Below are 12,411 nucleotides of genomic sequence, written 5' to 3' on the forward strand. Positions count from 1 at the left end.
GAGAGAGAGAGAGAGAGAGAGAGAGAGAGAGAGAGAGTAATTAAGTGAGAGTAAGGAAATTAGCGTATCAAAATGTAAAATTTATAGAAAATTATATTTAAACATATTTTTGTTTTATGTTTATAGTATAAAAATCTATGCTTTATAAATAAATGAATATAATCGTAACAGTAAGATTACACACAAATGCATATAAAAATGACAAGATTATTTTAATACTACACTTTTATTTTTCACAATTTCCGATCTTGTTGTTTGAAGATTAAGTCAAACATTATATGATTCAGTATAAAGTATAAAAACCTATTAAGACTTCAATTTATTCAATAATTTTCTTTTATTTTATAAAATATATACATGATTTATGTCACTCTCAATATATTCAATATACATAGAAAAAAAGTGCAAAGAGGGAAGTTGAGTAGATGAAATCACTTATTAATATGTGATATAAGTTATCTATCAATGCAATAAACTCTCCGAGTTAAAAGGAGTAAAGTCGAAGAATTTTAAAGAGCATTAAACTCTGAAATCCAGAAGAGGAGATTAACCGTCCTCCATCAGAAGTGAACGAGCGAGTAAGATCGAAAGAGAAAGAGTGAAAGATCGTGCAAGGTTCACATTAGGCTCCAAGATTCAACCCATTGTCAGGACCTGTCTCTGTCCCATTTTCTTGTCTTCCTTTTTGGTCTGTATATAATACATCTAAAGGATACTTGCTCGGCGGGTCTTTTCTTCGTCGCTCTCCAAGCATACCATAGCATTATCTATATGTATGTACATCATGAAGGGGGAAGTGAATGTGAACATGGAACATCGAACCCAAGTCGAGAACGGGAGAGGGTAAGAGAAACTCTTTAATACAGAGATTCTCGTGCATATTAGAAAGATTGAGAACCTCTCGTTGGCTATTCATAATCAGCTTTTGTACAGTCAAACACAACTAAGTATTTTAAGAATCATAAACTTTTACGATCAGATGTTTCTGTAAATTAGGTATATCGATGTGAACGACGGATGATATTTAATTACTTTGGTTAGATTTTTATTGCAATGACAAAGATATAAATTATTGGCTATTTGAACATTGATATAATTTTTGATATTAATTAAGGAATTGAATTTGACATTGAATTTAATTTTCATGTTAATGTTAAATTTCCGTTAAAGGCACATACACATATATATATATTATTTTTTCTATGAAAATATATTAATCTTAGATTTTATCTGCAATTTAACGAAGTACGAAAAATTGTACAAAGGTTAATGTAAATATTTATTTAAGCTTATATTCGATTACAAAATTTTAAAATTTATATAACTTAAGTTGTATCGTTTCATAGTATTTTATAGCACATATTTTGCTCGAACAGAATTTCCGCCACGTTGTTGAAATACCAGCAACTAGCATATGTATTTCTGACATTAATACGTTACGATAATTTTCATATGTTTTTAATAGGGTGAGAATATGAGAGCTTATCTTTTAGATGTTAAATCTACATTAATATAAAGTAATTGTAGGAACGCTTATTCGTTTGGACAATTTTTATTATTGATTTTATAACTGAATTAAATTTTCAAATATAAGCTGATTAGGTATTGTTGAATAACAATTTCAAAGCAAAGATACGTATAAAATTTAAAACCACATAAATTGAAAATCATGACAAGAATTCACGATTAAAATGGAAGTCAAAAAGACGAAGCAAGAACGCAGTCGTGTAAAACTAGTTGTGGTGATGGGAAAATTCAACAATTGTGATTAGTGGAAATCAACATGGATTTTAATCATGGAATCGTCATCATGGATTCATCATGGATTAAGGATAAAAGGAAACTGGGTAAAATGTTAAGGAAGCACTACGGAATAAGAAATCCTCGTATCTGAGAGCAAACATTAAATCGATCAAGCCGCCGCCGACTCATCGTTTATTCCCCGCTTTCATACCACATCTCGCCGATTTTCTCGTCCCTTCGACCTTTCGCGAATGCACATGCACGCCTGAAGACATCGAGCTGCAGGAGGCAACCGCGCATAAATATACGCGTGGCGATCGTATTATATGCCCGACGTTCTCGAAGAACCTGTCCAAGAGAGAAGGCGAGTGAGCGTACAAGCAGCACGAGCACTTGCGCAGCAACTCTGGCTTTGGCAGCCTCACTCCATCTACAGAAAGATAAGAGGGTAAAGGTAGGAGAGAGGAAGGTGGGGAGAGGGAGAGAACGAGAGAGAGAGAGAGAGAGAGACGCGAGATGACTCTCGTACCGCTCTCGCGTAATAAGTACCCGATGTAAACGCACCCTCCGAGCAATGCTAAGAGCGGTGAGGGGAAGGGAAGAAGAGAAAAAGCAGTCAAGAAAGAGACGGGGAGAGGGAGAAGGAAAAGACGAGGTGAAATAAGAGGGAAAGGGAGAGTGTGGCAAAAAGAGGAAAGAAGAAAGAGGAGAATATGTAGATAGAAAAGTGGAAGGAAGAGATGAGAAGAGCAAGGGAGAAAATCAGAAAAGACGAGATGTAGAAGCACAATCATGTCGAGAGAAAAACGATGAGCAATAAGACTTTACTCCGCTATTTTTATTTAATTTTCAAAATAAATGTTTTCACGCGATATATGCTATTCTGATAAATATGGCACTTTTCTCAATTTTGAAATTTAATGGCAATTTCGAATTTATTGTTCGTTTAAGATATAGTGTTATGAGAAAAAGAAAACAGTATTGATAAATCTTGAATGAAAAAAAACATATATTCAAACTTACGTATGTAGTCCATATAATATAGTAGTAATACGATTTAATATTAATTGAAATTTAACAAACACATCCACTACAAAATGCAAATACTATTTAAATTTTCTTCAATTTCATTTATCCAATTAATTAAACTCTGAAACGACTTTAAAATCTAACATAAAAGCGTATGTGTGAGTGCGAGCACGCATGATTAGATTTAGATCTATGCCCATATATATATGCACGTGCGCGCGCGCGCACGCGACCGTAATGACATACAAGTACTCGAGTTAATTTATTAATTATTCATGATGAAATATTAATAGATACAATATTATAAGAATAATTTCACTTTGTGCAGCAAACAATTTTTTAAATAATGTCGAATCAAACTAAATAAATCCGTTATAATAAGAGTATTTAAACCTGTTCCCTAATGAATTAAAGGTATATTAGAACCTAGATTGCACATACTTATGCATTCATATACCAAAAATATTATGCTTTAAAAAATGACATTATAATATTTATATTAAAATTTACAATTTTTTGTTTAAAATTAAAATTTAGATTTGACTGGATTAGATTGGAACAATGCTATAATTTTTTATTATGCAAATAATATTTTAATTTATTTATGAAACTCGCTAATTTTTAAATTATTATATATTTATACTTAATAATGAGATATTTAATAAAATATTTTTGAATATCTAATGACCGTCATACTGTTGAAATGAAATTTCATTCTATGTATATATTTGGAGAAATAATTCAAAAAGAGAATTTTATATCATTATACATTTTAAATAAAAATACAAATATAGAGCGAATGTAGACAAATTTTAACTTGAAATTTCAAATATGCAAAAATTGTGCTACTTATTTAAGTAGTAAGAAAATATGAGACTTTTTTATATGAACATAGATAAAGCGAATATAAAGGAATACAAAGGGAAAAAATTATAGAAAAAGTAGAGAACAAGTGGAATAGTGAATTGTATTGATAAAAATACATCGCTTGAGCAGAAAATCGACGTTTCATCTACGATTTGAAGATTTCATATCAAGTATTTATACACAAGTCTGTTACTACTTTGACAAAAGAGCTTGAAAGCCAAATAAATTGATCGATTATTATCCGAAGAGCTTGATAAAGAGTATTGTTATTTCACATTGTATATAAAAACCAGCACGTTGAAGAAATATTGTCGGTGTCATACACAAACAAGAACTTAGACATAAAAATTGAAACAAAATCGAGATAGCAAAACATAAAAATTCTGTGAAGCAAGTGGAAGTGCCAGCAGTGGCAGCAGCTACAACAGCAAGAGAAAGAGCAATACCTTACACTAAAGAAAAGGTGTAGTTGGTTAGAAGGAAGAGACAGAGAAGTATGCAAAAAGAGATGGAGGGAGAGGGACCCCGTCTGGTCCTCTGCCGGTACAGTAGGAGGGCGGCTCTCGGATCCTCTTCCGACGCGACTCTTCTTATGCTATAGGCTCGGCATCCTACAGCCAAGTCTCCTCTCTCGCTTGCGTAGAGTGGCTGCGAGGGCCGGTGGAGACTCGGGTGGGTGAATGGGTATATAAGCGGGGCCCCGAAGAATCCAACTCGACACACGACCGAACCTTCGTCCAGATCGCCGCCGCCCCCGCAGCCGTCATTCTAGCTACCTATCTATCCTCTCTTTTCCTCTTTTGTTACCCTTATTCTCAACTTTCCTCCCTCCGTATTGCTCTCCTTCTCGTTCTCTCTCTCTCTCTCTCTCTCTCTCTCTTTCTTTCTAACTCTCTTCTCCCTTCGGCTGTCTCTGTCCAAACGGGCGCCTCCTGTGGCTCTCACGCTAAACGAGCTTTGTGAAACACGCGCGCGCGCGCGAGTCTCTCTCTTTCCATCTTACTATCTGGTACTGTCCCACCCGACAACGGCCACCACCACCACCACCACCACCACCACCACTGCCATCGCCGCCGTCGCCGCCACCGCCACCACCAGCAGTATTACCAGCACCAACATCAACGGCAGCAGTAGCAGCACGAGCACCAGCACCAGCAGCAGTAGCAGAAGCTAGAGGGACTCTCGTTCTTTTCCACCGATCGACGACCACGCAGTGAACTACTGACGCTTCTCAAGCATCGACCATTCACCGTACACAACCACCGCAGTACCCTACGCTCTTCTCGCTTCTACCAACAGTAGTGAGTAATCGATTATACGTAACCCGAATTTTTGCTCCACTTTTACGCCCTGAGCCACTCGCTCTCTAACTGTCTATCCTAAGCTAACCTCATCTACTTCAACAGTTTCGACCGTATCATCATCGTTGTCCTCATCATCCTCGTTTTCCTCGTCGACATTGTCGTCGTCCTCCTCGTCATCATCATCACGATAATCACAATTACTACTACTATTATTATTATTATTATCATTATTATTATCATTATCATTATCATTATCATCATCATTATCATCATCATCATCATCATCATCATCATCATCATCATCATCATCATCATCATCATCATCATCATCATCATCATCATCATCATCATCATCATCATCATCATCATCATCATCATCATCATCATCATCATCATCATCATCATCATCATCATCATCATCATCATCATCATCATCTGTTTTGCTACTGTTGTAATAGTTATTGTTATTATTATACTAGCTTCATTGTTCATAAATTTCAAGTAGGTTCTTAGTAGTTAGACATATAAAGTGTGACGAATGTGCCTGGAGCATAATTTATTAAGCTTTCCTGTCGATAATCAGTGGACAACTTTCCTACTTCTATGGAAAAGAATGTATTTTCATACATCCTGCTATTGCTTTATCATTCTAGATTTTTCGTCTTCGCGATAAAAGGAAAATCAATGCAAAATTGTCATTGGACTGGCTCAAATTTTGTAACCTGATATTTAAAGAATTGCAATTGCTAATTATTTCTGTATTCGGCTTTTGTATATTTTTCATATTTCGTACTTGCATCTTTATTTCAATTTTTATCTTTTACATTTTAGCATTATTTTCTGTATAATATTATCTATCTTTGTTGCTATTAGATAATATTAAAATAAAATAAAAATAAATATTAATTACAATATCTAAAGCTTTGTTATTTGTAGTCATCTACAAATAGCAAATTCAATTTCAATAAATACTATATATACATTTTAATAATGCGAAATCTTCGTTAATTGTACCAATTAATATAAATACTTCATTTATCTTAAAATTTTATTACACTATGTGCACACAATATACAATAATAAGGCATAATTCCTGTATACTTCAAAAGGTGTTGAATAAAATTATTGGAAGTAATAATTAAGAGCAATGCTTTTATGATCATTATTTTTATAAACATTCGAGTGAATTTTTAACTCGATTATTGATTCTCATATGGCAACTTTTCACTTATTTTGTTCACCGGTTCTCTAAATCTGTTTTAAAAAATAAATGTGATATACGCAACATCTGATTATGAGTCTTCTTAAAGGATAGTTATGACGAGCAATAAAAATCAGAGGAAGACGAAAATACGTTGTCTTGATGAAAAGTCGGAAATACATGTAATTTTAGAAGCTCATGCTTCTGGCCCGATTAAAAACTTGAAATATGGATATCATTTCAATACTATTTTTCATGAAATTTGAATCGAACCTCATTTATACTTGTGTGTAATCATTAAAATTATGTTCAGATAAATAGATTTTCATGGCCATGAATCCACGTTGATGCTTCGAAGTTTTTCACATCTTAGTGTTCATTTTATATTATAAATTACATATATTTATATATACTGATATGGATTCAATAAAACGATGTAAAATATTTTTATATTCAAGTAAATTATTATATTATTTCCACTTCAGGGCCGGTTAGCCATAACAAGGCTATTATAAAAATTAATAAGGATTTTAATATAAATTTAATATAACATAAAAATATCTGTGAGCTTAAATATATATACTTCTTGAATTTATTATACTTTTTTACAATCTTCCGGATACAAATAAAAACTAAAATTAAATTCATAATGTTATTTAAAAATGTACCGAGTAAATTTCAATATGATAAATTGAATTTAATGATAAAAAAAGAACTGATTGCACCAAATGTGGCATTATCATTTAGCTAAATGGTAGTATCGATTTTAAACTCACCGAAAATCTTCCTGAAACTTAGTCGTTATATATTATCTACATTTATATAGTTAGTTCTTAAAGTAAAAGAATATATATATATATATATTTACATATACCATAATTTTGCAATGTACAAGTACGGGATGTTCGCAGCCTTTAATTAGCTCATCACTAATCCGGCAACCTATAATTAACATCAGTGAGTTATTCTCGAGGTGAGCACAGAGGAAAACCAACTAGTCTTGTTTGTCAAACTATCCTGTTTAAATGTTTAATGATAAAGACTAACAATCTTGACTGACTTTACTTATAAATATTTTTAATATTTGTCTACTATGTTCAATATCATGTATTTTCAATATTTAATCAAATATTTCCTTCGCTCACCATGTATAAATATACGGAATATAATTTATGTACAAAATTATTAATTTATTATCCACTGTTTTTTACAATTATCAGGGTATCAAAATTTCTCAAAACAACTATTAAATGACTTTCACTATCTTTAAATATTATTTCGATAGTTTCGTTTTTTAGCACATGCACTATTGAATACTCGTCAATACGCTCTGTAAAATATATGCTAGTAATGTTGAAGTTATATATATATATATATATATATATATACTGTTGATCTTGGAATAATGGAAAAATTAACGGTATTTATTCGATACTTAAGAAATGTTACAATACTTTGTGTTAGTATTGGTCAGGATCTAAAAAAAAGTTTCAATTAAAATTAAAAATGTTAAACTATAGATAAAATAAGATGGTTCAATTTTATAAAAAATCAACAGAAACTATTGAAATAAATTATTAATTTTGTATTAATATATAGTCATAGTGATTATAATTCGATTAAAACATAAAAGTAAAATTCGCATAAATTTCATTGTACTGTGTGTATATATATATATTTACATTAACTGCTTTTAATATTTAACAATTGAATGTTAAATTCAATATCATAAGATAAAGTAAATATAAAATAATACATCATACAATTTTTAGAGGCTTCTAGAAGAGACTAATACTTATTGGCTTAAACAATAAGTAGTGCTTTAATGAAGTCTAAGAAATGTCAAAATTTTTTTAGAATGTTCAATTTTAAGGGTACATAAATTCAATTATTAATAAATTACTTGAAATTCATTACAAAATACATATTTTTCTTTATTTTAAAAGTTTATATTTCAATCAAACTAAATATAACTGTATAGAATTAGAAATTTGTTTAAATAATTTAGTAAGATAATGTTATCTTATCTGATGAATTAATGTAAGAACTAAAATAATGATTTTTTAGCTTATATGAGAATATTTTACGTAATATTCAACAATACATTTCTGTGATATTATAAAACCTTATTCATGCAGTGGATTTTTTTACTTCGTATTACTTTATTGATTTAAATTATTGTGCAATTGGAACCCATTATGCAAAATTAAGAAATCGACGATCATTCTGAATACTATTAATATTTTATGAACATAGTAATTTATAAAGTCAAAATACAATTAAAAAAAATGAGAATAATAAATATAAAATATTAAAAAATTACGATAAGAGCTTCGTGATTTATTGAATTATATATTTAGTACACTAATAAGGCAAGTCTTCGCTTACATACAACATACACTGTACAATCTTTTAATACAATTACAGACGCGAAACTTGTACTAAATAATACGAGTAAACCTTACATTTTGTGTCAGATTACTTCTGTTCGAAAATTCATTACGGGTTTAATGAAATAATGATTCACGTTAGTTTAGAGATTCCTATTCATTTCATTCTAACGACGTTTCACGAGCTTGTTTTTCCCACACGTATGTACTAATTTTACCCTTGGTCATAAAATAATCGGGCGAGTCAAGCTTCAAAGAAAAAAAGCAAAAGTCGACACACCTTAATGTTCTGTAAACTTATACCTTCTGTAATATGCCTTTCCATCCTTTACTTTCTAGCATCTCCCTCTATTGGTGAAGGGAAATCTATCGAGGGTAGCTGAAGAAATTTCCAACGTTAGAGAATATAATAAATGCTTATTCTTTTATATTAAGTATCAACTGTGCTTTTTTGGTATTTCAACTTTACTTGCATTTTTTTCTGGAATTTGTATCGAACAAACATCTTCTTTTATCATTATTTATTTATACATGAATATAGTTTTGCAAAAATTTAGCAATCAAATTTGATGCAATAATGACGAAATACAGTGACGAATAGTAAAATTAAGTATTAATTAAAAATTAATTTTCTTGTAGAAAATATTTTCTGAGAATCGTTAAATTTGAAATTCACAATAAGATTGCTAAAACGGAAGCATTAAATTAATCAGAGTAATAACAAAACGGAATATGAAGTAAAATAGAAGCTTTTAAACAATAGTAGTAATGACAGGACGCGATCAAAATAAATAATAGTAGTATATATTTCAATCTAGGAGCAAAATTGTCAATACCGTTTTCTAGAAGCTACTGGATTCCGACCCTCGTCTGGCACATCGATAGTTTGATCCCCTCTTTTATTTCTTCCCCTTTTATGAATGATGGGAGGCAGAGAACACGTAGTGCTAAATCTTGCCACTTCTTAGTACAAGTTTTGATGCTTCAATATATACATTCATACGGAGAGGAAGGAAATGTGTTCCGTAATGTCGCGTTGCGGTCTTTCATTGCTACGTCCGCGTAGATATAGCTAGGTTATGTACAAAGATATAAATTAGCGACAAAGGCGTTAAGCAACGATAATTGACAGAGATATGGGGCTATTTTGTTCCCTATTTAAAAAAGTCAGCAAGGTCAGTTTGTTTTATGTCTCAAGCTCATTCACATGGAAAAAATCTGTATATTCAATTTACTTAGATCTAGATAAATTTAACTTGCGCAGAATAACTGGAATTTAGTTTTACGTTTTGAAAGCTAACGGATGTATTAATTGTTTCACGGAAATACTTAAATAAGATTTTAACTGAATCTGACTTAATATTGTTCATAAGGATTAGACATATTGGTTGCCAATTCATGAAAATAGTAGCGCACAAATATTAAATATCCAAAGTTAGCCAATTTTGCCTCATTATTTCTTAAATAATTTCGTATTAAATAATATCTTAAATAATTACCTACTCGTAAAATATTTCTTTATAATATTTATTTTATTCGTATCTTTTATGAATAGTTTAATGTAATATGTGCATAAGAAATATGTACTTAATAATAATTTCAGTCAATTTAATAAAAAGTTTTCGTAATGGAAAGCTAGGTATAATCCACACCTGGAATTTTTAAACTTATATGAAAAATGATACAAGGTCGTTAATTTCACAACATTTGTAAATAATTTGGCGTTTCAGAAGAAAAAACAAAATACGAAATATAACTGTTCGTAAACCAAAACTGCTTTTTTCGTAAAGCAATATTTCCTTGATGCGATATTCTGCGTTATTGATAAGTAAATAAATTACAAATCAATGCTTTTAAAAACTAACGCCGTTTTTTATGATTAAATTAGCCATTGACGGCATTCAAATTTTACCTGAAAGGTTGAAAGGTAGCTATAGAATTAAAAGAAATCCATCATTTATAAACACGTAAAAACTGACTATATATTTAACTCTTATGCATATTTTTACCTTATTTGTATAAGATTCATCGACGCAAGACCATTGACATATAAATTAATACCGAATTGTGTAAGTTTGAGATATATGTTTCTAATAACATTGTTCTTTCATAAAAATGTAAATACAATGCTTTTTATGAAATCGCTGAATCCCGCTATATCTTTACTTATTTATGAATATAAAAATAATACTTTAAAAATTAAAAACACGTTGTTATCCTTTGTGATTGCTTAAATAAAAGAAATTTATAAACTTTAGAAAGTGATGTTCATGTATTAAGCCAATCTTGACATAGTTTCAAAAGAGTCGGTATACTGTCAAATTGTGAACATTACATCAATTACATCTATCAGAGAATATTTCTTTGAAGGTTAGAATAAGATTAAAGAATCAATTAAATTTTTTCGAAAATAATGGTGAAATATTGCATTGCAATAAAAACTTTAGAAGATGCAATAGAAAGTATGTGCACAATCAAATAGAAGTGCGGCTATATGTCGTAGATAAAGATAGTTGTAGCATAGGTGTGAGGGAATTTTTACTTTTTACGTATTTTCATGTATAATTACGACACAATTCGGTGATGTGTACACCGGTAACAGGCGCGTCTCATTGCATCCTGTCATTAGTGTTAAAATAAAAAAAAAGCACCTTATTCGACTCTATGGTGTGGTGTTTTGTACAGTGACTGTTCAATACAACCTCGTCATCTTTTATACTTTATTTTTATCGCATCATTATTTTATATTAGTATTATAACTTATGTACATATCTAGTATCGCAAAAACTATAGAAAGATATATTGATTGATTAGATTCTCAATTACTTTGTAATATTTGGCCAAAAAACTGATTTATCCGAATATTTGTCGAAGCAAATATTTACCAAATGTCGTCATTTTGTACTCACAAGTATTTGTAAATTACATTTTTTAAATTGTACTTAATACATTTATTTCTGAGTTTTATTATGAACGATTAATTTTAATCGTCATATAAAAGTAATATAAAAATTTTTCAGTCAATTGGCATTCGAGAAAAAGACTGAAAATTATGGTCAGCTATAATTTTATGTATTTATAAAAGCAATTTATATAAATATAGAAGAAAAGAAAAAATTGCTTGACGAATATTTATGTAATGTTGTTGCTTGTACCTAAAAGGAAAACAAATTTCATAATAAATAAAATCAGAATATTTTGAAATAATTGCGCATCCTTCATTGAGCAATCAAAGACATATAAATCTACGGAGAAAAAAAAATTGCCATTGAAAGACCTTTTATCAACAAGAATTGAGAAATTGATATTCAATTAATTGGTGGCGAAATATCAAAAGCCAGAGGCGATAAATTTAATAATACAAATAGCAGTTGGCTTGCTAATAAAGTGAAAACACAGGTTGCGGAAAGTTCTGGAGGGCAGCCATCGTGAATTCGGCCTAGCCATGAGACGCTCCAAACGTATAACAAAAGACTGGATATATGCGTTGGTTTGATTATTAAAATAACAGGAGACGGAATTTTCGATCGATAATAATGGCTCGCGCGCTTTCAAGTGCCAGAGGCACTCGAGCGCGTAACTCCGGTTGTCGTGTTAACCGTGCCACAAGCATTGAGAAAGTCCCATGAAGCACGAAGTCGTCGTCGTCGGCTATCTTCCTCAACCTTTCATCCAAACAATCGTGACCCATTCAGCCCAATCGCGCGTGCATGTATCATTCAACGACGGCTCGCAACTAGAAGATTACCGCTTCGCAATTCCGGCCACGCACATACACGTACGAGCTGCTCGGACCGAGTTCCCAAGGGACATAAGGGAGGAGACGGAGGAATAGAACAGCCGGAATGAGTGTCAACAATCGCGCGTAATGATAAAA

At 31.2% G+C, this 12,411-nt stretch overlaps 1 protein-coding gene across 1 annotated transcript in view; it reads right to left on the reverse strand.

The window, feature by feature from the left end:
* The window catches only part of S6KL (ribosomal protein S6 kinase like), an 80,284-nt gene that overhangs the window by 55,847 nt on the left and 12,026 nt on the right, over positions 1–12,411 (reverse strand). The gene's annotated exons all lie outside the window — the stretch shown is intronic.

This window comes from Ceratosolen solmsi, unplaced genomic scaffold (genome assembly GCF_000503995.2).
Source record: "Ceratosolen solmsi marchali unplaced genomic scaffold, CerSol_1.0 scaffold148, whole genome shotgun sequence".
NCBI lineage: Eukaryota > Metazoa > Arthropoda > Insecta > Hymenoptera > Agaonidae > Ceratosolen > Ceratosolen solmsi.